Raw genomic sequence first — 26,101 nt, forward strand, 5'->3', positions numbered from 1 at the left:
ATGAGGGAGAAGCTGTGACGCCAACAGGACACCAGGAAGTGCCAGAAGCCACTGACACAGCCAGGACCCAGGGCTGTCTACACCTCTCCTGCCTCCCCTGCAGTGGATCGGATGACTTGCTGTAAAGCCTGCTTTCCTATCACTCATGTGAGTGCATTACCTTTTATGCCAATAAAGTATTGTTTTAATACTACACTCAGGTGGCGCTGCTCTGTTCTCTCTCTTTTTCTACCATACATAAGAATAGCAACTCTGGTCTGAATTCAGGAACAGCGCAGCATCATTGCCACACCATCACAGGAAGCTGCATTAGGTGGACTTCATTGGCCTACATGAGAATGGCAACTCTGGTCTGAATTCGGGAACAGTGCAGCATCATTGCCGCACCATCACAGGAAGCTGCATTAGGTGGACTTCATTGGCCTACATGAGAATGGCAACTCTGGTCTGAATTCAGGAACAGTGCAGCATCATTGCCACACCATCACAGGAAGCTGCATTAGGTGGACTTCATTGGCCTACATGAGAATGTCAACTCTGGTCTGAATTCATGAACAGTGCAGCATCATTGCCACACCATCACAGGAAGCTGCATTAGGTGGACTTCATTGGTCTACATGAGAATGGCAACTCTGGTCTGAATTCAGGAACAGTGCAGCATCATTGCCACACCATCACAGGAAGCTGCATTAGGTGGACTTCATTGGCAGACTCAACAGTTATTTGTGGAGTTTTGCAGGGGGTTCTAAGAAAAGGGTGTAGATGCATTATATGCAGCAGCATATATTTTTAATGGAAGGCTATAGTTCTACTATTAAAGTGGATCTTTACTTCATCTGAGCACCACAAACCAAAAACACGATTTAATTCATTTTTAATATTCAAAGCAAACTCCCCCATCCATCCATGTCTCCATGCTTTATTTTGGTGGGAAATCTCTTTGAAAAACAACCCCTAGAATTTCTGGCCATGACCATCGTGAGTAAGGGCAAATGATTCAAGTAGCATTTACTTCCTGCCCTTTGCTCAAGTACGCATCCAGGAGAGTGTGATTAGCGGAGAAAACCCCCTCCTCCTCTCCTCCCCTCTTGAAGACTCCTGGGATGTATGACATCATTTGCCTAGGTAGGAAGCCAAGTAACTAAAGAAATGTAAAAAAAAGAAAAAAAAAGTTTAAAACAAGTACAGTAAATCTGATATACTTTCCTAACTATTTAATAATGCTAGCAGAATGAGAATTAAAAATAATCGATGTTGATTGGGTGAGTGAAATTCCACTTTAATGAAAAATAGAGATGTGGTTATTTTACTGTCCTTAAAACTAGAGGTGCAAATGCTGGTGACAATATCCTCTATCCAAATCTAAACAGCATAACAAACAAGAAATAAATGTTTCTTTTTTATAAATAGATTAAATGTAATATCATACCGGAAAAGATGCCTGCTTGTAATTGATTAATCCCCATGCTATTTAAACATTCCCTACCATACATACAAACACACAACCCATGCACACACAGTACTCATCTCACCAATTTTTGCACCTGAAAAAAGGCTGTGGAATTGGAAATACAAAGTATATTCCTAAACACAGCTATCTAAAATAAAAGAGCTGTTTGATATTTTGACCTCTGGAATCAATTGAAGGGTAAAATACAGCTTCACTCAGATGAAATGAACATGGAAAAATCAAAACATTTTTATTTTTTTTACATTTTTATTGAACCTTAATAGGAAATGGGGTACAGAGAAAAAATGTGTTACATTATAGCTTCTACTAAAATATACTGCCTTCAAAGAAATCAAAGGAAATCAAAGGCTTTGGACAGGTAGAATTATCACAAAGTGCCGCTGTCGGCAGACATCGCAGAGCCAGCCCAGGCTCTGGAAGGATCCTGTCCTTAAGGTAGGGCTTCACCGAGATGCCTGACCAGCAGCTGGCTCAGCCTCTCAGCATGCCATTGAGAGCCTAAACAAGCTGCCTCCGCTCCCCTGCCAATCCATGGCTCCAATGAGCTCTGAAGGAGTAGAGCAAGGAGTGGTGCCTGACAGTCAGCACTCTCTGCTCAGTGAATGCCGAGAACTGAGCAATCAGGATTCATGTGATCACTTTGTTCTAGGACTTGGAACAGGCCAGGGACAGCTGCAGCAACAGCCCAATGCTACAGCCATATAGGTGAGTGTTTTTACTTCCCACACTTCTTTTTAAGGGACCTCAAGTTGAGAGAACTCGTGGTGGAGAGTTTTTGTGAAGTTTGCAATAGTTATCCAAGAGTACTAAAAATTATTTTAGGCATCTGTCTATTACATTGTGACTCCCTGCTTACAAACTCTGACTTGCATAAGAATAGAAAGGATCCCTTTAGTGATGAAGCCCTTGCCCCCAGCCCTGTTGTGTTTCACATCTCTGACTAATGAAGTATAGTTTAAAATTTCAAATTGATTAGTAGCAGTGCTTTAAGTGGCCCAAAAGAGGTGCTGGTCATCTATTATAGCCTATAAATTTTGTTTCCCCCCCCCACCCCACATCAGGGTCTCCACAGAGCACCCTCCCTGGTCTGGGCTGGGACTCCGGAGCAGGTGGACTCACTGGTGGTGACTGGTCTGGCTCTGGAGTGGGAAATATTCTTAGGGGGGGTAATTGAGGGCGCAGATGTCCAAAATGAGCGTACTGGTACGCTAAGGCGCACGGAGAGGTGGCGGTATGCTCAAGAGCCATATTTGGAAGTGGCGGTACTGAGTACCAGTGCATACCGGCCCACTTAAAGCACTGAATAGTAGCATTCCAACTTTTTTATGATATTCAGAGGACTCATTTTCAGTCAGGAAAGAATTAAATACTACGAGACACACATTCCTCATCTTTGATTAATTTAAGAGTTGAAAAAGAGTACCATTATCTCTAACCTTGACCTTAGGTGGTGTCTGTAAAGCAACTATACTCTACAGCATTTTGTCTTGTAGTCCAATATTTTTTAAAAATCAATTGCATAAAGTCCCAGGCATCCCTTTCAAAGGTGTTTTGTACATCAGTGGATAAACACGTAAAAAATGCATATATTATGACTGAGTAAATAAAGTAAAAGGCACATGAGGCATTAGTTCGGACTTTTTTTTTGAGTAAAAAATTTTTTTAGGATTTACCAGTTTAGAAAGATATTTCTTTATTCTATTAACTAAGATTTTGGCACATAGTTTAATATTGATATTTAACAGTCAAATTGGTTTGTAAATCTGATGATTTCCTCTTTTATGTAGTATGTAGAAAGAATTCTAAAAATGTACACAAATGTGGGGTTAGTCTATACAGGGGATTCTGTTGTTGCCTATGCCACCATGTATTTGTGCTTACCCCACTGTTAAGAAAGAGAAAACAATCAATAGCAAACATTCACAATTGTTTTAATTTTAGCTTGTACCTATTATGTTGTTTATTATCATGTACAATATTTCAAAAAATTTATCTCCAGTTTGAGAGTTTAGTGGCATACATTGCCTCTTGGCAAAAGTCTCCTTTCCTTATCCCCCATTTAATAAACTTTTGATTGACTTTTGACTATTTCCTAAATGTCTTAATGGTTTTTAAACCAAGCATCTATTTTGGGTAAGATAGAGGGTATCACAAACAAGATCAGGGCATGAGCATTTGTAGGCATTTCTTGGTGGGATTTTTGAGGCACAATTTATACAACAATTCTATATAAAATATGAAAACTTTTATTACATAATTGCAAAAATTAAAATGTGTTCAGATATATCATACAAAGGATCCACTAAGAAATACCCCTCCTTGTCATAGTTTGTAAATCATCACAAATCACTTTGTATTTTTATGTGTTTATGTAAAGGTTGTTTGGTAGAAAAAACACCTATAATTTATTATCCTAATAAATTTGCCAACAGACGATTACATATCTCAATGCGTTTCTTGGATTATAATCCACTTTTTCAGGAGCAGACAACAGAGGGTAAAAATAACTGCTCTAGATATGAGAAAAAAAGAGAACTGTACAGAGAAACAATCAATTTATATAGTTCAAAACAGAACAAGATCAATGCTCCACAAATATATGCACTCTTTTTTGGGAGCAGCTCTTCAGCTTTTTAATATGAGCTTAAAGAGAGTAAAGCAATGACTGCAAAATAGGGTGAGTGCCTAAAAACTATTAATTCTCATTACTTCATGTCTTATTGTTTCTCTAATACTCTAACACCTTATGAATGACTCCTGGGGCAAAAACATATTCAACGAAACAAAGTGTGAGAAGCTAAGCAGGTAGGCATGAAATTAAATAGACACAAATCCCTCCATATATACTTGTCCAGAGTCCAACCTTACTCCATTATTTAGAAGAGGAATATAAATTCTCTCTATTTGTGTCTATCATTGTATAAACATATCCTTATAGTCCCATTCCACACACTGTATCAACGTTTCTAAATTCAGGTATTCATTCAGGTATGTTGACTATCTTCAGCCTGGAGATAACTCCTTGCCCATAACATCTCATACGATGCTGGGTTCTCTGCGGAACAAATAAATACATTCTATTATACTCTATGATATTTCTACTGCTTTGCTCACATGTTTCCAGCATCCCAAAGCCCCTTCTCATACGAATTCCCAAAGTATTTCAACATATGCAATTCATCACAGGTGTGATCTATTCACATGTAGGCCCCTGGGAGGACGAGACGGTCTATGTTTCCTTGATTTACCTCAGCCATGATAAAACATGGCTGAGGTACATTGATGACATATTGGTAGTCTGGGAGGGCACTGCCCTGGAGCTGGAGGAGTTCATGGTAGAACTCAACTCTAACAGTCGGAATATAAGATTGACCTATATAGTTGATAAGACACAAATCCCCTTTTTGGATTTAAAAATTTCTCTTAATGAAGGTAGACTTTATACAGCCACCTTTAGAAAAGACACAGCAGCAAACACTCTGCTTCAGGCAGACAGTCACCACCCCGAATCCCTCAAAAAAGGGATCCCAGTGGGGCAATTTATAAGAATAAAAAGAAATTGTACAAACTATAGTGAATATCTTCAGGAGGCTGAAAAATTATATAAACGCTTCAGGGAGAGAGGTTACTCACACAGGGTACTCAGGAGAGCAAAACGACTCCCATCAGGTAAACGTACCCATCAGGAATTATTAAAACCTAGGGACAAGCAGTTATCCACAACAAATTCCTATCCAAGATTGATCACCATATATGGGGGCAGTGGCAGGATGTGAAAAGGATTCTGGAGGACCACTGGCACATATTACGTAGATCGGAGAGACTTAGCAAAACGGTAGGACCACGACCACTGATTGTGGCAAAACGTGCCAAGAACCTCAATGACGTGTTGGTCCATTCTGAACACAAAAGAAAAACTAGCCATAACTGGCTGATGGATCTCTCCCCTCTGAGTGGTATGCATCCCTGTGGCCATTGCGGAATCTGCAGGTTTGTTGACAAGACTGACAAGTTTATGGACTCAGGCCAATCTAAAACCTACTTTATCCAACAGTTCATTAACTGTGCTACCTCCCGGGTATTGTACATCATTGAATGCACATGTAGAAAACTATACGTAGGCAAAACTAAATAAATGAGCACCTTAAGAGCATTCGCTTAAAAGAAAAACCCCCGCTAGCACTACATTTTGCAGAAAAACATAATGGCAGTACAAAAGGTATGAAGGTAAAAGGATTCTTTGCTTTAAATCTTTCCCCCAGAAGAGGAGATTTTGACAGGGTCCTACTCCAGAGAGAAAAGGCCTGGATCTTTAGGCTTAATACTTTGGTGCCTCATGGGCTCAATACCGAGATGAGCCTCAAGGTATTTTTGGAACCCTATCTTGCTTATTAATATTGCCAAAAAAGTAGCCAGATTTTTATTTTTATTTTTGGTATTTTGAGTAATGGCAGACCTGGAATATACACCAGTTCTGACCCCAGCCAATAATGACCAGGTATGCCCAAAATTAAAAGGGGAGCAAAAATGTAATGCTTATCCCACGGGGAAACTATCCCACTGAGGATTTATAGATGCAGTGATTTAGTCACTGCATTTAGTTGTTTATGCTGTTGGTTTCTGATCTGTAATGGAGCTTTGGGCCCAAACTGGGCTAAAAAAGCAGATAACATGTGGAAAATCCGGAATATTTGGACATGGCACATTTTTTTGTATGTGATATATAGGAGTAATTATAATACCTACTTAACAAAATGATATAACAACTCCCAAAAATAAGGGTGTTCCAGGGAGTGTTACTCCTGTATAAAAAGTTATTAATCAAGTAAGAATCGGACTGTTTTTTTCAATTCCATAATGGGAGGAACTCTGTGCCATCTCCAAAATTAGTCTGGACCACATTATGTGCTAAGAATAAGAAAAAGCTGCTTCTCACTGCTATATACAAAATGCAAAAGGTATTTTCTTGATTCTCTGTTGATCTCTCGTTCAGCTATTTCTTGAATTTTGTCTTGAATTTTTTCTTGAATTTTTTCTTGTGTTCCTTTTCCCCCTTACTAATATTCCTCACTCAGTGCTGGGTGTGTTTTTTCCAGGATTGAGGTTTAGTCTATATCTTTGATGTATTGCAGTACCTCTCTATGACCACATAATGTCCCTGCTCTGACGCCTACTCCCGACATCCTCACGCAGCTTGGCTAATTATTGGCCTTGTGTTTGGGTATATAGGGGAGTTGGCACATGACGTAATTATGTCCTGAGGAAGCGTGCTGGGTCACCTGAAACGCGTCGACGTCAAACACTGGACTGTCCGCTCTGCCCCCCTCCCGGCGGTCACTCTGCCCCGCCAGAATCGGCTGCCTGAATGGGGATCAGTCCCAGGAGCCAATGACTTGTAGCTCGCACAGTGAGGAAAAGCTATCAAGGGCCAGCATTAATCAACCTCTACCCTACTCAACAGCTCACTGGAAGAGAACCCTCTGAAAAGCTCAATCCACGATCCAATCTCCCAATGGATGGTATATGACTCAAACCTTTGAAAGCAGCAACAGCAGTCCACTCTCCACTGGATCGGTAAGAGATATTTTTCATCATTACAATTGTAGTCATGCCAGAGTTTTCACTATGAATCCGGACTCTTCTGGACGTTTGCTCTACTCAAACTGGCAAATGATTGAGGCTATCAGCCGATACTATTACAAACCCTGATGGTGAAATGACACTTTGGACACACATAACGACTGCGGTCTGAGCTTTGTGAAGTCTGGTTTAGACATAAAAGCCAGCCCTACAGTGTGATATCTGCTGAATCTGCCACATACTGCTTGGATTCATTAAGGGTCATTTTACATCCATATTGCGGACTGACTAACCACAAACTCACCTCTGATAGGGTCTTTGTCTGTGAGTGCCAATTATTTTCCAGCAATCAAGGCTATGATAGAGGGTCCTTCAAAAGTTGTAATACTGTACAGTTTGTTACAAACCTGATTTAGGTATTATCATGTACCTGGCCGATTGATAGGTCTGACTCATATGAATCACTCCCTCTGCTGGCCTATTGATTTAGGACTTCTACATTGAACCTTTTTGCTCTACGGGTCTCGGCTCTGGGACCATCTTGATCTCTTTTCCAACTGTCCATTACACAACTCAACCAGGAGCACTTAAATGGGAATAGGGGTGTATCCCCGGCAACGACAGTGTAGGTGGTCCCTCGTGCTGACCGGATCCACATTTCAAATATAGGGGGGGGCTGTGTGGTACCTGGGTGGGGCGTGGAGTTCATCAACAGTTAATGTTTTTTTTAACTGAGCTTGGACGCAGGTAATTGTGGAAGAGGTCTCACAGGTTATCCATATGTACCTATTCATAGATATGTTGGATTTTATGTGACATATTTTCAATAAAGTTTTTTCATTTATTTAATTTTCCAAAAACCTGTGTTGAGCCATTTCTTTGCAACTCCCTCTGTTTCTACTTTTTGGTGATCTGGAGTTTGTCACTATCCATGGGGAGCACAGTGCCCTTTATATAGCCCTCCAAAATGGCCACAAATACCGCCACACGGATGCCCCACAGCATCAGAGATGTTCAACTGTGTTCCACCTTTTGTCTGGGAACATGCCCAGGTCAATGCCCGCCATCTTGTGGCGTCTTGACTCTATAGTGCCTGACGTCATTGTTGCCCTGGCCACTATAGGCGAAAAATGCTCAAAGCCCAAATGGGACTGAGCATGTGCAAAATTCTGATGGTGGCGATTCCCCATCCTGGGAGGTGGACATGAGATACAGGAGCCCGCACAAGGCTGGTACATCTTTTTGTATTTTTTGTATACTATTTGTAAGCAGAGTACAGAGTGACAAACTTAAAACTCCAGATTAGGCGCATATGCAAAACATGTCGAGTGTTCTAGCTCAAAAACTCTACTAACCATATGTACCTGCTAAGACCACACCGACAGATCCCTTTGAAGGACAGCCCTACCTACCGGTCTTCTTTGACGGATCACCCTGATGTGGAATACATCGCAGATAAATATTTAATTAATTTTCTCTGTATCTGTGTGCTTATACATTCATTTATTGTATTCTCACCATCAGTCACAGAACTGCAGGCATTTTTGCCTTACAGACACCTTTTCCATTTTTAATTGTACAACAATAAAATATCTATTTTTTATTACATCCCTGTGCCGATAAAGTCCATGTTTCCTTGATCGCATAATTTAGTTCATTGTGCACAATGCAACCTACATCAGTCAATTCTACATGAGAGGCAGAAAGAGAAGCCTCCTACCCATCCCCACACGTACAAGGCAAAAAGGTGGCATCCTACTACCCTTTCTAATCAACAGGATCTCGGCTCTGGGGCCTAACTTGGACCAGCCCTCTGGCAAAAAAAGAAAAAACCCTAGAGGACAAAAAGTACTACAGTCAGCACATAAAAGACAATTTGCAATCTCTATGAATATAATATACCGGTAAGAACTTCTGTCTCGACTCTACATCACCTATCAATAATATATTTTATAGCTAAACATTATCTTAGTAATATTACCCTAACATTACTAAGCAACAAAAACCTTTAATTTCTTTATCTTTTGGGATACCAGCTGTTAAATTTTTAATTTTACCAAACTTCAGAGCAACAATCAGAGAGCCACATACAGCTGTTATATGACCCAATATTGACATAATTTGATTGCATTCATCTAAAGAAAGGGTTTCCAACCTATTATATAATTTAACTGTGGCAGGACAGTGGCTTTAAGGTGTGGTGTCTACCGGGTTTCTGCCTGCAAGTGTCATTTATCAAAATCACCCCCTCCCAGGGTCCTCATACAACCTATCTAGCACCTATCTAGCATGACATATACAACATAGTTATGAACTAAAGTTGAATGACGTCCAATATGGGAGACAATCTTTCTATTTCCAATATAATATACATGATTGTGCACTCGTTTATTAAAAGGACTTTCAGTTTTCCCCACGTAGAATGTGCCACAGACACATGTTATAAGGTGATTTAAAAAGATAAAGGGTTCCTGCGAGCTACCTCTCAATACCAGATTTTTAAAATGCCGCAAACACCTCACTTCTCATAAAAAGTGTAAACAATCTAAAATACATAAAACTGTGTTGCGCAGAATAAAAATCTACTATATAAGATAAATATCTTCAATAAATAAACTGGTACACATACAAGTTCAATTTGATGAATCCCTATTAATCCTCATCGGTAAAAAATATGTGATATATATATAAATAATGACCAATATAAAATATACAAAGTGACCGGTGAATAATTTAGTATACAAAACCCAATAAAATGAGTTCGCGCAAAATAAAAAAATCTTTCTTATCTAAAAATATGCAGGTGATATAGTTTGATATTAAGAGTATTATATGTTCTTAAAGGAATATTGTTTTTGTGTATAATTAACTGTGTTCACGTGGTCAGATGTTTCCCTGCATTAACTCACCAGTGTTCAATATATATATATTTATCAACTCAATAGTGATACTAAAATGTATAAATATGTGACAAAATATATATTATTAATATTATATAAAGTGCAATATTAATTCAATAAATCAGTGTAAATATCATAGAAGTGCGTAGTGCTAGGTAATAACCCAAATAAAACTCCAATGTGCGATTCTTGGTGATAAAAAATCAAGTATACAATACAACGTAGTTCATAAATGAAAAATATAAAGTGTAAAGTTCAAAGTCCTTGTGAATCCGTGCAAATGAAAAAAGAAAGTCCACACTAAAAGTGCTCAAACCACCTAAGGGTGGTGGGTGTTCCACAAGACAGTGAGTGACCAGAGTGTCACAGATCACACAACAGCTGTGCACCCCCTTGTGAGTGGGTGCTCACCTTATGAATGATATAAACAAGCCTATATGCAGGAAATCCTTTTTAAAGATGTCCCATCCAGATCATATCACTCCAGCAGCCCGCAGCTTAATTAAGGTTTAAATGGACACATCTACAGGGAATCCTTGTTAGAGGTGAGCCATCCAATTCATAACCCTCCAGCAGCACACAGCAGCGTGACATATTAAAAGACAAGAAGCCTCCAATAGTGCTTATACCTTTTATAGGCTTTATTAAATCAAAGGAAAATCAGCAAAACTCACATTCTTCAGTGCATCCATGCACCTTTTCAAAGCTCCATATACAGTGGTACTATTTATTAGTAGTATTTATTGAAGATATTTATCTTATATAGTAGATTTGTATTCTGCGCAACACAGTTTTATATATTTTACATGTTATAAGGTACACTACGCTGACTGTGGCGCAATCTACGTGGTTTCTGGGACTGAAACAGCCCCTATTGGGAAATAAGCATACAGTACTTTCTCTAATAAATGGACATTCAGAAGATCTACCACATCTAAAAGTCCCATTCAACTCTCCCCTTCCTACAGTCTTTTCAAAAAAGTTCTTCCTTACTAGTTTATCCTTCAAAGATGTACTTCTTCTATATACCACTTTGGAACAGGGTTTCACATATTTGCCAACCACCTCATCAGAGGTAAAAAAGTGTGTGTCAGAACCATTCCTCAGCACCTGGCCGAAGAGGAACAAAATATGACAAGTGGGGTATTTCTTAGTGGATTGTTTTTATGAATTACAGTATCTGGACACATTTTAATTGTTGCAATTATGTAATAAAAGTTTTTGTATTTTATATTAGAATGTTGTGTAGGTTGTGCCTCAAAAATCCCACCAAGAAGTGTTGAAGCTAATATGAAAAGATGTGTGGCACATTTTTCCAAGCCAACACAATACAGCTATCTCATATACTGTACCTAATTGACTATATTCTAAAAAGCTTTCACACCCTACATTATTTTTTGCTTAGGTGTTAGTTCCTTAAAAAAACTCTGATAGTCTTGACAAACAGCTAAAATATTTGTGGACATAATCTATCTTTACTGCTGTATGCATGTTGGAATTCATCTCTTCCTAAAGAGTCAGTAATTTATTTGATCAAATTAATTGTTAAGCCATTAAACAGTTTCTAGTTAGCTTGGTAGGCTAATGGAGCTAGCTTTGAAAAAAAATATTGGTGTTCATCAGGCGCTCCATTTTATCATTGCTACTCACTGCCATAAGGGGCTGAATCACACTTTTTTGGAAGCAGACTCAGGCACTGATCAATAAGATGGAGGACCTGGTCACTACAGAGAAAGGACTTCCAAACAAAAAATTCTCAAAAAATGGTTTTACTGGCATGAATACTCTAAAGAGTTCAAAGCCTTGCTGACTTAATGCCCCCTATTGATGGTCATACCGGTGGGTCTCCTGGTTCATCAGAGATGGCAAAATGACTGGAACCATTCCCCTCCCCCCCCCCCACCTTACCCTCTTCCTTACCCCACCCCTCCTTTTTGTTTTCTTTTCTCTCTCTCTTCTTTTATTTTTACTTTTCTCTGCTTTCTTCTCTCTCTTCCTCGTCATCTTGGTTTTTTTGAGTTACCTTAGTTATTTCTCTTGCCTTTTTATTGACAGTGTTTCACCGGAGAAAAAATTCTACACGGGGTACAGAGACCTGCTTCTCATGCATGCAATTTCATTCTTTGAGCTCAGTCATTTATGACAATGTATTATTTTCGACTTGCACGTCAATTGATTTCTGTATTTACTGTGTGATGCTGTAAAATAAAGTATTGAAAAAATATCCAGTGATCATTCATGGAATCATTGTAGGTTTACTTATCCACAAAGCAAAATTGTTTCCAAAGGCAAGATATAGAAATGTTTTCTGAAAGAAATTGAAATCACCCTTACTCACTTAACTCTCTGCTGTATTGTAAATTAGCATCCTTTCAGTAAATTCCCCAGGCTAGGGGGGGGGGGGGGGGAATCTATTCATGTATGTATTTTTAACTCAAACAGTATCTTCTCTTGCTCCCAGCCTTTTTTACTCCTTTGCTGCTGGGGTCTGGCTTCCTGGTAGAACGCATTGTTAAACACAAGGCCCACAAGCCGAATCCTGCTTGACAGGTCATTTCATGTGGCTGTTGCACCTCTCCTGCAGCTGCAGCTAATACCTCGTCTCTGCCCCCACCTTATCTTAGCAGTCTGCAGCAGAGAGGAGGACAGGACTCCTCTGCCAGATCCTGCGCTAATCTGTGCAGCCATAGCACACACTTGTCTCTGCCTCCCCTGGTCTCAGTATTCAGCAGATTCCGGTAGCTGACTGCAGCCCTCCTAGGGTTCTCCTCCAGACCATGCACTTTCTGGTTAGCAGCTCCGCTCCCAGCTTCTTCCCATCAGCACCACAAGGTTATGGGGGTGCACTGTAATGTAAGGGAGGATTAACTTCTAATGGTGGTAGGTTTTTGACATCTGATGTAAGAGAGGGTGGGGTGCTCTTGACGTCTGCTATAATCAAAATTAGGAATACTGCAGTTCTATGCCAGACTGCTGGTATCATCCACAAGATGTTAAAATTAGTAGATGTTAAATTAATATCCATAATGTTAGGGACTCCAAAAATTATAAATCTCAAACAAACAGGCTTTATGCTAAATAAATCTACGACCCCTAATATCCAATGCACTTTTCTAATTGTACAATTACCTCTTGATATACGGCAGCTGGAGCAATTTTATCTCCAAATAAAACAAAGGCTTTTGATAGTACTGAATGGTGTTTTTTATTGGCAGTGATGGAAAAAAATAATCTCAAGATTACTGCTACCTTCAGGCCTGCACACCAGCACCTCCTATCATTGGTCCTATACCACAAGATTTCTATTCAGCAGGAGCTACTATGCATCCTTCTAATCATTTGACAACTCCGGTACTCAGTGCAGCCTCACAACTAGGACAAAAAATCCATGGGAGAGTGGACATCCACGCTGCCACCTCCATAAAGCTCATTGGAGTACCTATTTTGTCAACTATACCCAGTGTTATATACCGTATCTTACAAAAGTGAGTACACCCCTCACATTTTTGTAAATATTTTATTATATCTTTTCATGTAAAAACACTGAAGAAAAGACACTTTGCTACAATGTAAAGTAGTGAGTGTACAGCTTGTATAACAGTGTAAATTTGCTGCCCCCTCAAAATAACTCAACACTCAGCCATTAATGTCTAAACTGCTGGCAACAAACGTGAGTACACCCCTAAGTGGAAATGTCAAAATTGGGCCCAAAGTGTCAATATTTTGTGTGCCACCATTATTTTCCAGCATGGCCTTAACCCTCTTGGGCATGGAGTTCACCAGAGCTTCACAGGTTGCCACTGGAGTACTCTTTCACACATCCATGATGACATCACGGAGATGGTGGATGTTAGAGACCTTGCGCTCCTCTACCTTCCGTTTGAGGATGCCCCACAGATGCTCAATAGGGTTTAGGTCTGAAGATATGCTTGTCCAGTCCATCACCTTTACCCTCAGCTTCATTAACAAAGCAGTGGTCGTCTTAGAGGTGTGTTTGGGGTCGTTATCATGTTGGAATACTGCCCTGCAGCCCAGTCTCCAAAGGGAGAGGATCATGCTCTGCTTCATTAGGTCACAGCTCATGTTAGCATTCATTGGTCCCTCAATAAATTGTAGCTCCCCAGTGTCAGCAGAACTTATTCAGCCCCGGACCATGGCACTCCCACCACCATAGCTGACTGTAGGCAAGACACACTTGTCTTTGTACTCCTCACCTGGTTGCCAGTACATATGCTTGACACCATCTGAACCAAATAAGTTTATCTTGGTCTCATCAGACCACAGGACATTGTTCTAGTAATCCATGTCCTTAGTCTGCTTGTCCTCAGCAAGTTGTTTGCGCGCTTTCTTGTACATCATCTTTAGAAGAGGCTTCCTTCTGGGTCAACAGCTATGCAGACCAATTTGATGCAGTGTGCGGCGTATGGTCTGAGCACCCCTTCAACCTCTGCAGCAATGCTGGCAGCACTCATATGTCTATTTCCCAAAGACAACCTCTGGATATGACACTGAGCACATGCACTCAACTTCTTTGGTCGACCATGGCGAGGCCTGTTCTGAGTGGAACCTGTCCTGTTAAACTACTGTACGGTCTTGGCCACCGTGCTGCAGCTCGGTTTTAGGGTCTTGGCAATCTTCTTATAGCCTAGGGCATCTTTATGTAGAGCAACAATTTTTTTTTTCAGATCCTCAGTGTTTTTTTGCCATGAGGTGCCATGTTGAACTTCCAGTGACCAGTATGAGAGAGTGAGAGAGCGATAAAATCAAATTTAACACACCTGCTCCCCATTCACATCTGAGACCTTGCAACACTACTGAGTCACAATACATCGGGGAGGGAAAATGGCTAATTGGGCCCAATTTGGACATGTTCACTTAGGGGTGTACTCACTTTTGTTGCCAGCAATTTAGATATTAATGGCTGTTTGTTGAGTTTTTTTGAGGGGACTGCAAATTTACACTAGTATACAAGCTGTACACTCAAGACTTTACATTGTAGCAAAGTGTAATTTCTTCAGTGTTGTCACATGAAAAGATACAATAAAATATTTAAAAAATGAGGGGTGTACTCACTTTTGTGAGATACTGTACATGCTAGACTCTCCCACCATAGTCCCCTCCCCGCCTGTCCTCCCCTCCGCTGTCTGTTTACGAGTAGGCGCGATACTGTGCATCACTAATTACCCAACCCCTCCCATTGCCCCGCTGCTTCTCATATACCAATGAATCCCCAGTGGTCATAGGTCTGACAAAGGAGCCGCGCATGCTCTGAAACACGTTACCGCCCACCTGCACCTGACACCGGTCGCGTGCGTTCCAGCATGGTTCCAGAAGCCGGACCTCGCTGTGTGTTCACCGCACACATACATGCTTCAGTGTGGACAGTGTTTTTTTAATTTTGTTGTCACATGAAAAGATATAAAACAATATTTAAAAAAAGTTAGGGGTGTACTCACTTTTGTGAGATACTGTACATTTAGGCCTGACTATGGTTGATAATGTCTTTTTAAGAGTTAGAGTTTTTCAACATGCAAGTGTGTATTTTGTGTTCAGAGCAAAGGAACAAACAAACCTACTCATGATGTCACTGAATAACATTTTACCCAGAGTGCCCGGGCCTCATTGTCAATTGACCATGACAGTCATGTAGCCTAGTTGGACACACTTTTCCACCAATGCCTATTTCCATTACCGGCAGAGTTCTCCCCAACCTACCTACTCACTTGTCTAAGCAAAGTACAAACTACAGGTTTTCTTGCTAGTGGCAATCTTGATGTCAAACAAATCCAGTCAGCATCCTTTCAGACCAACTACTGATACTACAGGATAAGCCCTCAAGAAAATATTATGATTTCAGAAGCCACTGAGAAACTTGCTTGGAGATAGGAGGAACAGCAGAGCAGGGAGCACAGAATGTAAATGTAATGTGGAAATATGGTTGCTCTATAAACACTTATTACAAGCTCTTACCCATGCAACTATTCACTCAAGTATTGCTTTGCAAATCATGCAGTTGTGTAAGGGGCATTTCAGCACCAGTATGTAGGTTCATTTTACTGTCCTCTGATTGGGTGATTGGGTGATCAATGTGGATAGCCAAATTTGATACAGATTGGGCCACTTGCTGCCTAAAACAAAGAAATCCAGGCCCAATTTACAGCCACTAGGGTACATGGTTTAGAGTTTAAACAGTGTTTTGCGGTTGGTGCTTGCTAGAAGAGACTTTCTTCTTAGGCCTCCATCGCCAGGCACACTTAAGCGTACTGCCATGCAAGGGCTGCATTTGCCTGTACAGAGATGCACAGGTGTTTTCATGCATTCCCCTGGGCAATCCCATTCATGTCAATTGGGATGTAGTGGCTGCACCAACACAGCCACTACTTCGAAATTTGACAGCCGTGTGGGTACACCGTCCTGAATGCACACTGTCTGTATTCGAGGTAGTGTACCTGCATGGCTGTCAAATTGGGAGCAACAGCTATGTCTATGCAACTGTTGCATTCCAGTTGATATGGATGGGATTGCCTGCACAGGGATGCAAAGAACACCTGTGATTCCCTGTCAGATAAAAACAGCCCTCGCGCCGGCGTACTCCTAAAGTGGTTGTAAATCTCAGTCATGAAATCTGAACAAAGCACATATATCTGTAGTGTTTACTTATCTCCATCCAAAGCTCTAAGTGTTGTTTCTCTCTGGTGCTTTGTTCCTCTGTTATCAGTATGCGTCTCTTCTGAGAAGTTTGCACGACACATGAGATAAATTTGTGACAGGGAGAGAGCTCAGCACACAGCTTGTCTATTCAGAACACAGCTCTGTATCCTTCCTTCACTCCTGTTTGCTGTGTGGAGGGGGGGGTGTGCCTTTCCTCCAATCGGCTCTCACATAGTGTAACTGCAACTCTCCACCCCCCCCCCCCCCCGTGATACTAACAGATGTATAAGGATTTTAACACGATTCTGCCCTTCCCTATTGAAGGGGTGTAGGGAAGAGAAGACAGCAGATAAACAAGTAAAACCTATGTAGGAGATGTTTCATCTCTGTGCATCACCTGAGGCTAGTCACTTCACTGTGTATATGAGAGGATATACAGCTACTTGAAGTACATCCATGTGAATGAGGCACATGTTGTACATTTTTCTTCCCAGAAAGCCTTTAGTAAATGTCATCTGCTAGCCTTTCATCATCTTCAGCGGTCTTGCAAGCTCAGTAACAAGACAACAACAACTTTTAGAAACATACTGTATTACATGAGAATAGTATCAGCCTCAGCAAACTAATAGAGCATTATATACAAACTACATGCAAACATACACATAGGATAGGAAGAGGGCCATTTAATTATTGAAAAAAAGTAAAGGTTCTGATTTTTTCAGTAATACTCTGGTAAGAAATAAGAGCCTTGATTTCATTGCATATATTTATTGCAGCTAGCATACTTGCGATGACTAATGTGGAGCTGATAATAGACTAGAATTTCAATTTTAATCAGAGTTGTTTATTCAGTCATGTGACAGCTGGCATCAACACAGGAGACAACTATTCATAAGAATCTAGAGAAATAGCTCCTTTTGTTTTATACTCAAAGATATACCCCATCACACCTAATTTCACTGATGATTTGTACTTTAAAACATTGCAATTAGCAATGTTTGCTTTAAATAAATATATATATATATATATGCGTATATATATATATATATATATATATATATACATATATATATACTCTGGCTACTACTATATTACTACTAATATGCCTACCATAGTGGAAAAAAATCCAATAATATATATTATGTGACCTTTTTTGTAGCTTGATTTTAGTTTTTAGGAAAGAAAATAATTGTTCCTGTTATCCTTTATAAGCATTTGAAAAGAAAACAGACAAAAGAATATTAACCACAAGGCAGTTCAAAAAGTCATACAAGAAGAAAACATACTGTACTTTGCAAGTTCTAATTAATAGCCTTGTATCTATTAAAACAGATTCCAAGATAACAAAAGAACAGCATCCAACCAAAAGGGACTTTTGGTTGGAAGGCACACTTGGCGCTATAACTAGGCTACAGATCCTCTGGCTTTTGATATCACTAGGTCCTAATACTACCTTTGGGTACATTGCTGGTTTCTGCAGCCTTTTGGACACCCTTTCTTGTGCCATCCTTGCCCCATCTGTTTGTTGGGCCTCTGCCACCCCTCCCAGGACAAACAACTTTAGTGGTTTCCTTCCTGAAGTATTACCATATTATGTGAAGATGATTTATACCTTGTCAGTAGCATCCACTCCTGATGAAGTGCATTAACATGGGACTGTAGACTGCATTATTTACTATTTAACCAAACATGAAGATTTAATAATTACCACTTAAATTAAATAAATAAAACAAATAAATAACAAATACACCACTTATGGATGGATAAAAATTGGCCACGGCACCTTTATTGGTTTAAGATGTTGTAAACAAACTTTATTAATCATCCAAATAAATAAGTATAAATATGAATATAAATATATAATAAATAATCAATAAATAATTCATTCAACTCCAGCAAACCAAATATCACTCAGTCATAGAACTCGAGTAAAGACCAATAAAATGTTTCCGAATAAGTCCCCACCTTGATACAAGGGTGACAAACCACATAATGGTGCCACGACAGGGAGGGGGGGTGGGGAGCTCGCCAAGCTGCTCCGAGACACTGAGGAGACTGAAGCCGCGCAGCCCTTTATATAGGCCTATGCCCGTGATGTAGCCGCACGTGGCTCACATGTTTCCCACCCAGCTGCTGCGTGATTGAAACTACCCACTCAAATGCCTCATACAGTTTCCACCTAAACTTAAAATTCAAAATACCGCCGCTTAAAGATCAAGCGGCCGGTTAACAATAAAATAGCGAAATTAACCTATATGTTTAAAGTATTTTAATGCAGCCACATTCCCATGACGTTGGGAATTTATTATGCCCCACTAACATGGGACTGTAGACTGCATTATTTACTATTTAACCAAACATGAAGATTTTATAATTACTGTAATGGTATCCTGCGCTGGGACACCATTTTGTCAGGCAACCATTTTGGTTTCCGAGCTCTGCAGTTTGAAAAGACACTCGTCCACACAGCCCCCACCTTACCCTAATTAACGTTAGTATGCAGAGCTTCAAAGAACTCCTTATCTCCCCAGGCCGGGTCATAAATGAAGCAAACCTTATCTAAGAATCTTATCTCAGCAGATGTCCACTGAGGCTCAGCAGGTGTCCACTAAGGCTGACCAGGCTGGGTTGTAAATTCCTCAGCCAAAGAAGGGTTGATTAAAAATGTAACACATACATCTAACAAATCCATACCCAATTTATAAATGCAGATAGGAACATGACACATTAACAAAAAGTATATATTTGAATGCCAAATAAAATAATTAACGAAACGAGACCATGCATGATCCCCCTATCACACATGGGATAGAAAAGAGCGATAAGATATTCCCTGTATGATAAAAATATTAATGTTTGGTATCGTTTGAAGGCAAATGACATGCTGAGTTATAAACTAGCCGTTTAAAGAATGTAACCCTTTCATATTTCGAGATATTAAGAGTGGTATGACTCTGTCCCCAAAGGTACATTTGATATGGTCGTAAACCACAGGACAGCCCTTTGCCACTCTGGTGTAATTGGTCAGGGGTGTCCGTCACCGCCCCTTTGATCTTAGAGAAAAGCTTGCTCAAACTTTGCTTTGTGAGTTTTCAGTTTAACATCAAAGAAGTAACATCAAAAAAGGAACATCTCTATATCACTTTGAGGACCGATCACACATGCTTAGCTTTTGAAACTCTGATACTACCCAGGACTTTGAATGCAAGTATTTCATTTCTAATTCTTTATCTTATTTTTCTAAATTGCTGAATTGTGTCTCTATTTCTTTGTAACCCATTTTTCTGTAAATACCGTATTTGCCGGCGTATAAGACGACTGGGCGTATAAGACGACCCCCAACTTTTCCAGTTAAAATATAGAGTATGCATAAAACAGTGCAAGTGGATTAAACTTTTACAAATTCACTCTAAAGCTGAAAGGAAGTATAAAACAATAAATCCATGGGAGCTGCCATGCTCTACAACCCCCCTCCTTGCATCCCAGTCCCCTCCACAGTACCCCTCCTTGTTTCCCAATCCCCTCCACAGTCACCCTCCTTGTATCCCAGTCTCTTCTACAGTTGTCCCCCCCTTACTTGCACATTACTCCCTTTCACAGTGCCCTTTACAGCCCCCCCTTACCTTACACAGCAGATAGAGGATGCAGCATGTCCGAGCATAAGGCAGGAAGTGTCCAACTTTCCTATTAACAGGCAGATTGGTTGCTAGGACCGCCCCTAGCAACAACAAATCACAGGCTTTGTAACTTAGACAGCGGCAGAGGTAGGGGCGGGGGAGCCTGGATGGGAGTTCTGTTAGCTTAGGCAGTCTGTGTGGCAGCATAGCTGAAGTGCTCTCACTCCCCCACTGCATATTCTCCAGTTCGGCTCCAGCATCCGCCGTTTAAGACGATACCCGGCGTATAAGACGACCCCCAACTTTTGAGAAGATTTTCCTGGGTTAAAAAGTCGTCTTATACGCCGGAAAATACGGTATTTTTATTTGCACCAATTTTAACCTTTTTTATAATTAAACCTTATTTTGAAAAGTGTTAATTTTGTCTCTAAGCTCTTAATGCAAACTAAACCAATGAACCTGTCTCTTGAAGAGTGCTACTGTCTAGAATAAACCCTCTGGACACTCCTGTCTGCGGTGACAACGCGTGTTACAGATGGTTATTCTAAAGTCATAATTGGTATTTCTAAAATTACGAGCGTCCGCTGGGCTCAAACAAAGCGGTGGTGGCAGAGAAAGGGTTAATTGTTTAATTGGCCCGGTGACAACCGCTCTCAGCCTGCGGGCATCTAGATTGTGGTGTGCAGCTGAGAGTGGCATTGTTACACAAGTGACGGCAGGGTGTGAGATTGCCTGGTCCTTGGTCTTGAGTTGGATGAGAAGGCCAGGGGTCTGATACCCACCACCATCACAATTACCACTTAAATTAAATCAATAATATAAATAAATAACAAATACACCATTCATGGATGGATAAAAATTGGCCACGGCACTTTTATTGGTTTAAGATGTTGTAAACAAACTATATTAATCATCCAAATAAATAAGTATAAATATGAATAAAAATATATTATAAATAATCAATAAATAATAATAAATAATTAATTCAACTCCAGCAAACCAAATATCACTCAGTCATAGAACTCAAGTGATGACCAATAAAATTTTTTTAAATAAGTCCCCCAACAGCCGGTTGCTGAAAGCAACCGGCCTGCCCCACAGTCGCGGAAATCTCGATCATGTTCTGCAGACCCAGACTGAAAATGTCTAGGCCCACATCCAAGAGATGGACACCATCCTGTCTCTAAAGACCAGGGAGTCCCCGTTCCAATTCTACATGCCAGAAGGAAAACCCCCCGAAGAGTGGCATAAATTTTTCAATGGACCTATTCAATCTCCTCTTAATCCTTTCCAGAGGCTTACCTTCCTTGGAGGATTTCCAAACAAAACGCAAAACTATTTTTGAAAATAAAATCTATGTACTTGGAAGAATAAAACTCAACCTTTGCAGATCAAATTATATATTTAGTAACAAATCTAAAGTTTTGCGACCACCAACATCATTGCCACCCAGATGAATTATCAAAATCGATGGAGTTGGCCAGATTTGTAACAATTTGAAGATGTGCACAAATAAGTTCGACCATTGAAGACCTCTAATACCTCTCCATAGGACCCGAAAACCCATCTGTAGGAAAAGATAAATTGGTGGAGTAAACTCTGCGTGCTGCTCGTTTGTGAGCCCAGTAAAAGAAAGAATGCCCAACTATCCAAATGCATGACCTGAAAGCTAAATCAGAGAGACAAGTTAGGGCGAACATATAACTGAAACCTATTAGAATCCCATCTACCTAACTTTTTAATAGTCTCAACATCCAGACCCAATTTAGCAGCTTCTGTGGCAGCTCCGATACTAAAAGAATAATGGGAAAATTTAAATGAAGATAAGCCTAAGAAAAAAAATGCACCGCTTAAACACAGCGGAAAACTGAAATTTTGTGAGGGATGAACCATCTTTATGTATTAAAAAATTGCCAGTCAAGGATGGCCTGGCAGCTAAAAACCTACTAATGCACAAAACCGGGCAAATCAGGGAGTCGCCACAAACATTTAAAGTGAGCCAGTGGCCTAAACCCAGCTGATCCGTCTTAGACCTTCTAATAAAAACTAAAACCTTGCTGTTAGAAATTAAAACTTCGTTATACTGGAAACCTGATAAACTTCGCTTATTTGAAGGCAACAATTCAGAGATGCGAAGCGCCGCGAAGAAACTCAGCACAAAAGCTGAATGAAAAAGCAGTGCCTCATAATCCAAATAACAGATTACCTGTGTAGCTGAACATAACCTGGATAGAACATCTGGTGATATAGGCCTACGCTCATCTGGTTTGAAATTACCTTTTTTGAAACCTTTGAGTGCCTGACGGACGGAGAAATAGCTGTTGCAAGCCAGCAAATTATGAAGTTTCAAAAAGAATGAAACACCCGCTAGGGTTTTATTAATATGGCTAAAAGAAAAATGTTTTTGCATGAGGGAGCATAAAAAGGCTAACACGGACTGTTCGCTTGGCGAATATGATAAAAAAACAATTTCTGAGTTAAATTCCAGCCACCCTTGCCATGCGGCCACGTAATCGGCCCATGTTTTGGGAGCCAACAAGTTCCTTATAGCCGATGAAATTAACCTTAAATTAGCTCCCATAGATGACCCGGACACTGGAAACCAATCCTGTCGGCCTCCGGCAACAGCATTCTGAAGCGTTCCATCTGGAAGCGAGATAGTGCATCAGCAATAACATTTTGCTTCCCAGGGACAAATTTCACCTTAACCCAGATGTTCAATCTCAAACATACCAACACCAGATGGTGTAGTAACATAATGACAAAAAGGGACTTGGAGGAGAGACAGTTCACAGCAAATATTACTCCTTTATTGTCTATATATATGATTATTCTTTTATTTGCAAATTTCTCACCCCAAAGTTCCAACGCCACTACCACAGGAAAGAGTTCCAAGAAAACTATGTTTTTGGTTGCTTTCTTTTCTACCCAAGACGGGGGCCACGCCCCGCAGCACCAATTAGTTTGGAAAATGGCTGCGAAGCCTGATGACCCGGCTGCATCCGTATGTAGATTTAATTCTGCTGAGGATGTGAAATCCTCCTGAAAGAAAGATTTTCCATTGTAGTCTTCCAAGAAAATAGACCAAACCAACAAATCATCCTTCAGATCTGTAGTTAATTGGATATGCGAATATGGGGATTTAAATTGGGACATAGCTAGAGCTAATCTCCTAGAAAAAATCCTACCCATAGGCATGATTCTTGTTGCAAAGGCTAGCAGGCCTAAAAAAGACTGCAGCTCCTTCAACAGAATCTTCTTTCTACGCAGAAAGAAAGCAATTAATGATTGCAACCTCTCTATCTTAATAACTGGAAGCCTACATTGGAAAAGCCCAGAATCAATGGTGATACCTAAAAATTCTATAGTCTGTGTAGGATGCACTGTTTTTTTTTTACGCCAGAGGGATACCAAAAAAGGAAGCAAAGGCAAAAAATAGTTTTAGCAGATTTGAGCACACTGGATGAAAAGGAGGACCTATGAAAAGAAAATCACCGGACCTTCGGTGGGGACTGGACCCCCGGCGGTGACTGGACCCCCGCCGGTGACTGAAGCTCCGGCGGCGGCTGGACCTCCAGCGCCTGCTCCTGCTCTTCTTCCCCAGACATCTGGAGGCACCTCTTCAGCCAGTCTTCTCCACCTTAGGATGCTGCCTTCTCCAGCATTCTTCTCACGAGGGTCTTCATGTCTCTTCCGTGGCTGGCGAGCTATGTATTATAGCTCTTAGTATTATAGCTCCGAGCTCGCCAAGCCGCTCCGAGACACTTTATATAGGCCTATGCCCGTGACGTAGCCGCACGTGGCTCACGTGTTTCCCGCCCAGCTGCCGCGTGACTTTCCCACCTGAATCTATATGAATCTACCCGCTCAAATGCCTCATACAGTTCCCGCCTAAACTTAAAATTCAAAATACCGCCGCTTAAAGAACAAGCGGCCGGTTAACAATAAAATAGCGAAATTAACCTACAGTATATGTTTAAAGTATTTTAAAGCAGCCACATTCCCATGAGGTTCAGATTTGTGACACACTTTGTTTACTCACTGGAATTATATTAAAACATCTTTGAAAGCAATTTTATATGACAGATATGGAAATGTAATCATTATCCCTTGTGATGTCACCATGAATGTAGAGTATACTGGAATAGATCAAATCAGATTTATGTTTTATTAGATCTCCTACATATGTAATGAGATTTTTCTCTTGGTATATCAATGAACTGTTATTATATGTTTATTTACTTTGTTGTCTGTGATGTAGCACGTTAAATTCCCATGGGCAATTTTTGTTCTATTTTGTATCTGAATTGTGAGGGATGGAGGTACATCACCTTTTGCACCAGATCACAATAAATACATTTGAATATCTGCTCCTTGGGGGGGCATGTTCAACTTCTGGGATGCGAGGAGTTTCTTCTCTCTGCTCCGACACTGCACAATGATCCTGTCAACCATCCTTCAGAGCTGACACTTCACTGAGGGCTGAAAATCGCTCCCTCTTCATCCTGTACTAGACCCAACATGGTAAAGTACAGTAGGGACATCCCATCATCCCCAGAGAATTGTTCAGTCGATCATCCCAGCTGACCCAAGATGGCAGCCACAGCATGACTCCCAGGAGCAGTCCCTCATGAGCTGCTGATGAGCCCTGGCAGTGGGGAGGTGGTGAATGACAGGGCTCCCCGGATTTAATTGTGGAGCCTTATCTGTCTGTTGATGCTGTGCTTGTAGAGATGGACCAGCTGCTGCAGCAGATAAATGAGCCGACTCTGACCCAGATAATGGAGGCCATTAAAAACTGGCAATCCTCCTTAACCACTCATAGTGATACCCTCAGGGTGGATTTCTCGCTCTTAAAGAAGGATGTGCACAAGCTGCGCCATAGAGTGGCTAATGCTCCCTGAATACTCTGAAACTACCCATTCAGGGGGGAGGGCTGGCAATGCCAGACTTGCAATCCTACTATCTGGTAGCCCAATTAACGCATGTGCATGCTTGGTTTTTCCCATATCTGCCAAATGCAGCAGTCACGACCCAGGCAGCATTAATGGGATCATATGAGGCCTTAATCAATTCACTATACAGGAATGGCCCGTACCCACCTGAAGGTTTGCATACAAAATACTGCATCTGTGCAATAAAAGGCTACAAGGAATGTCTCTAAATAACTCTCCTAATGCCCCTTTGTGGTATAATCCGAATCTGAGAGAACTGTATAAAATGTCTGAACCCCAATGTTGGACAAAGTTTTACCTCAAATATGCCCATCAGCTATTCTCCGAGCATGAGTTTAAAACTTTCTCTATTTTCAGAGCTGAACTTGGGGTCCTGTCCTTTTATTTGTTCCATTATCTGCAACTTAGACATGCGGTGGCAGCAGTTCGTTAATGTCCCTCGAGATTAGAGAGGGAGCTAATAAACTGAGACCATACACAACTCATCTCTAGATACTATTCCCTCCTCATGTGTAGCTCCTCCCCACGGATGGATAAAATTAAGCTACAATGGAGGTCTGACCTTCAGAGTTTAGATGACTAAGCCTGGGAAGAGGTGGTTGGGTCCCAACTTACTGAGGTTATAGCGACGGGAGAGACAAATTCTTCCAATTCAAATATTCACACAGAATCGTTTAGACACCTTATAGATAATATAAAATGGAAAAATCCCAGTCTCAAGATTGTCAGCGATGTCAGGCAGCTGTTGGGGATTTCTTTTATATGGTCTGGGACTGCCCTAAGGTGTGTAACTTTTGGAGTGAACTGTGTAAATTTATTAAAGAGAAGGTGGCTCTTCCTAACATTTGCACTCACAATGCATGTTTTTTGGGTAATCTGGAGGAGGAGGAGCTTATAGAGTCCCAAAAGTACCTATTCCGACTCCTT

The sequence above is a fragment of the Pelophylax lessonae genome, assembly GCF_965119305.1.
Source record: "Pelophylax lessonae genome assembly, chromosome: 1".
In the NCBI taxonomy this organism is placed as follows: Eukaryota; Metazoa; Chordata; class Amphibia; order Anura; family Ranidae; genus Pelophylax; species Pelophylax lessonae.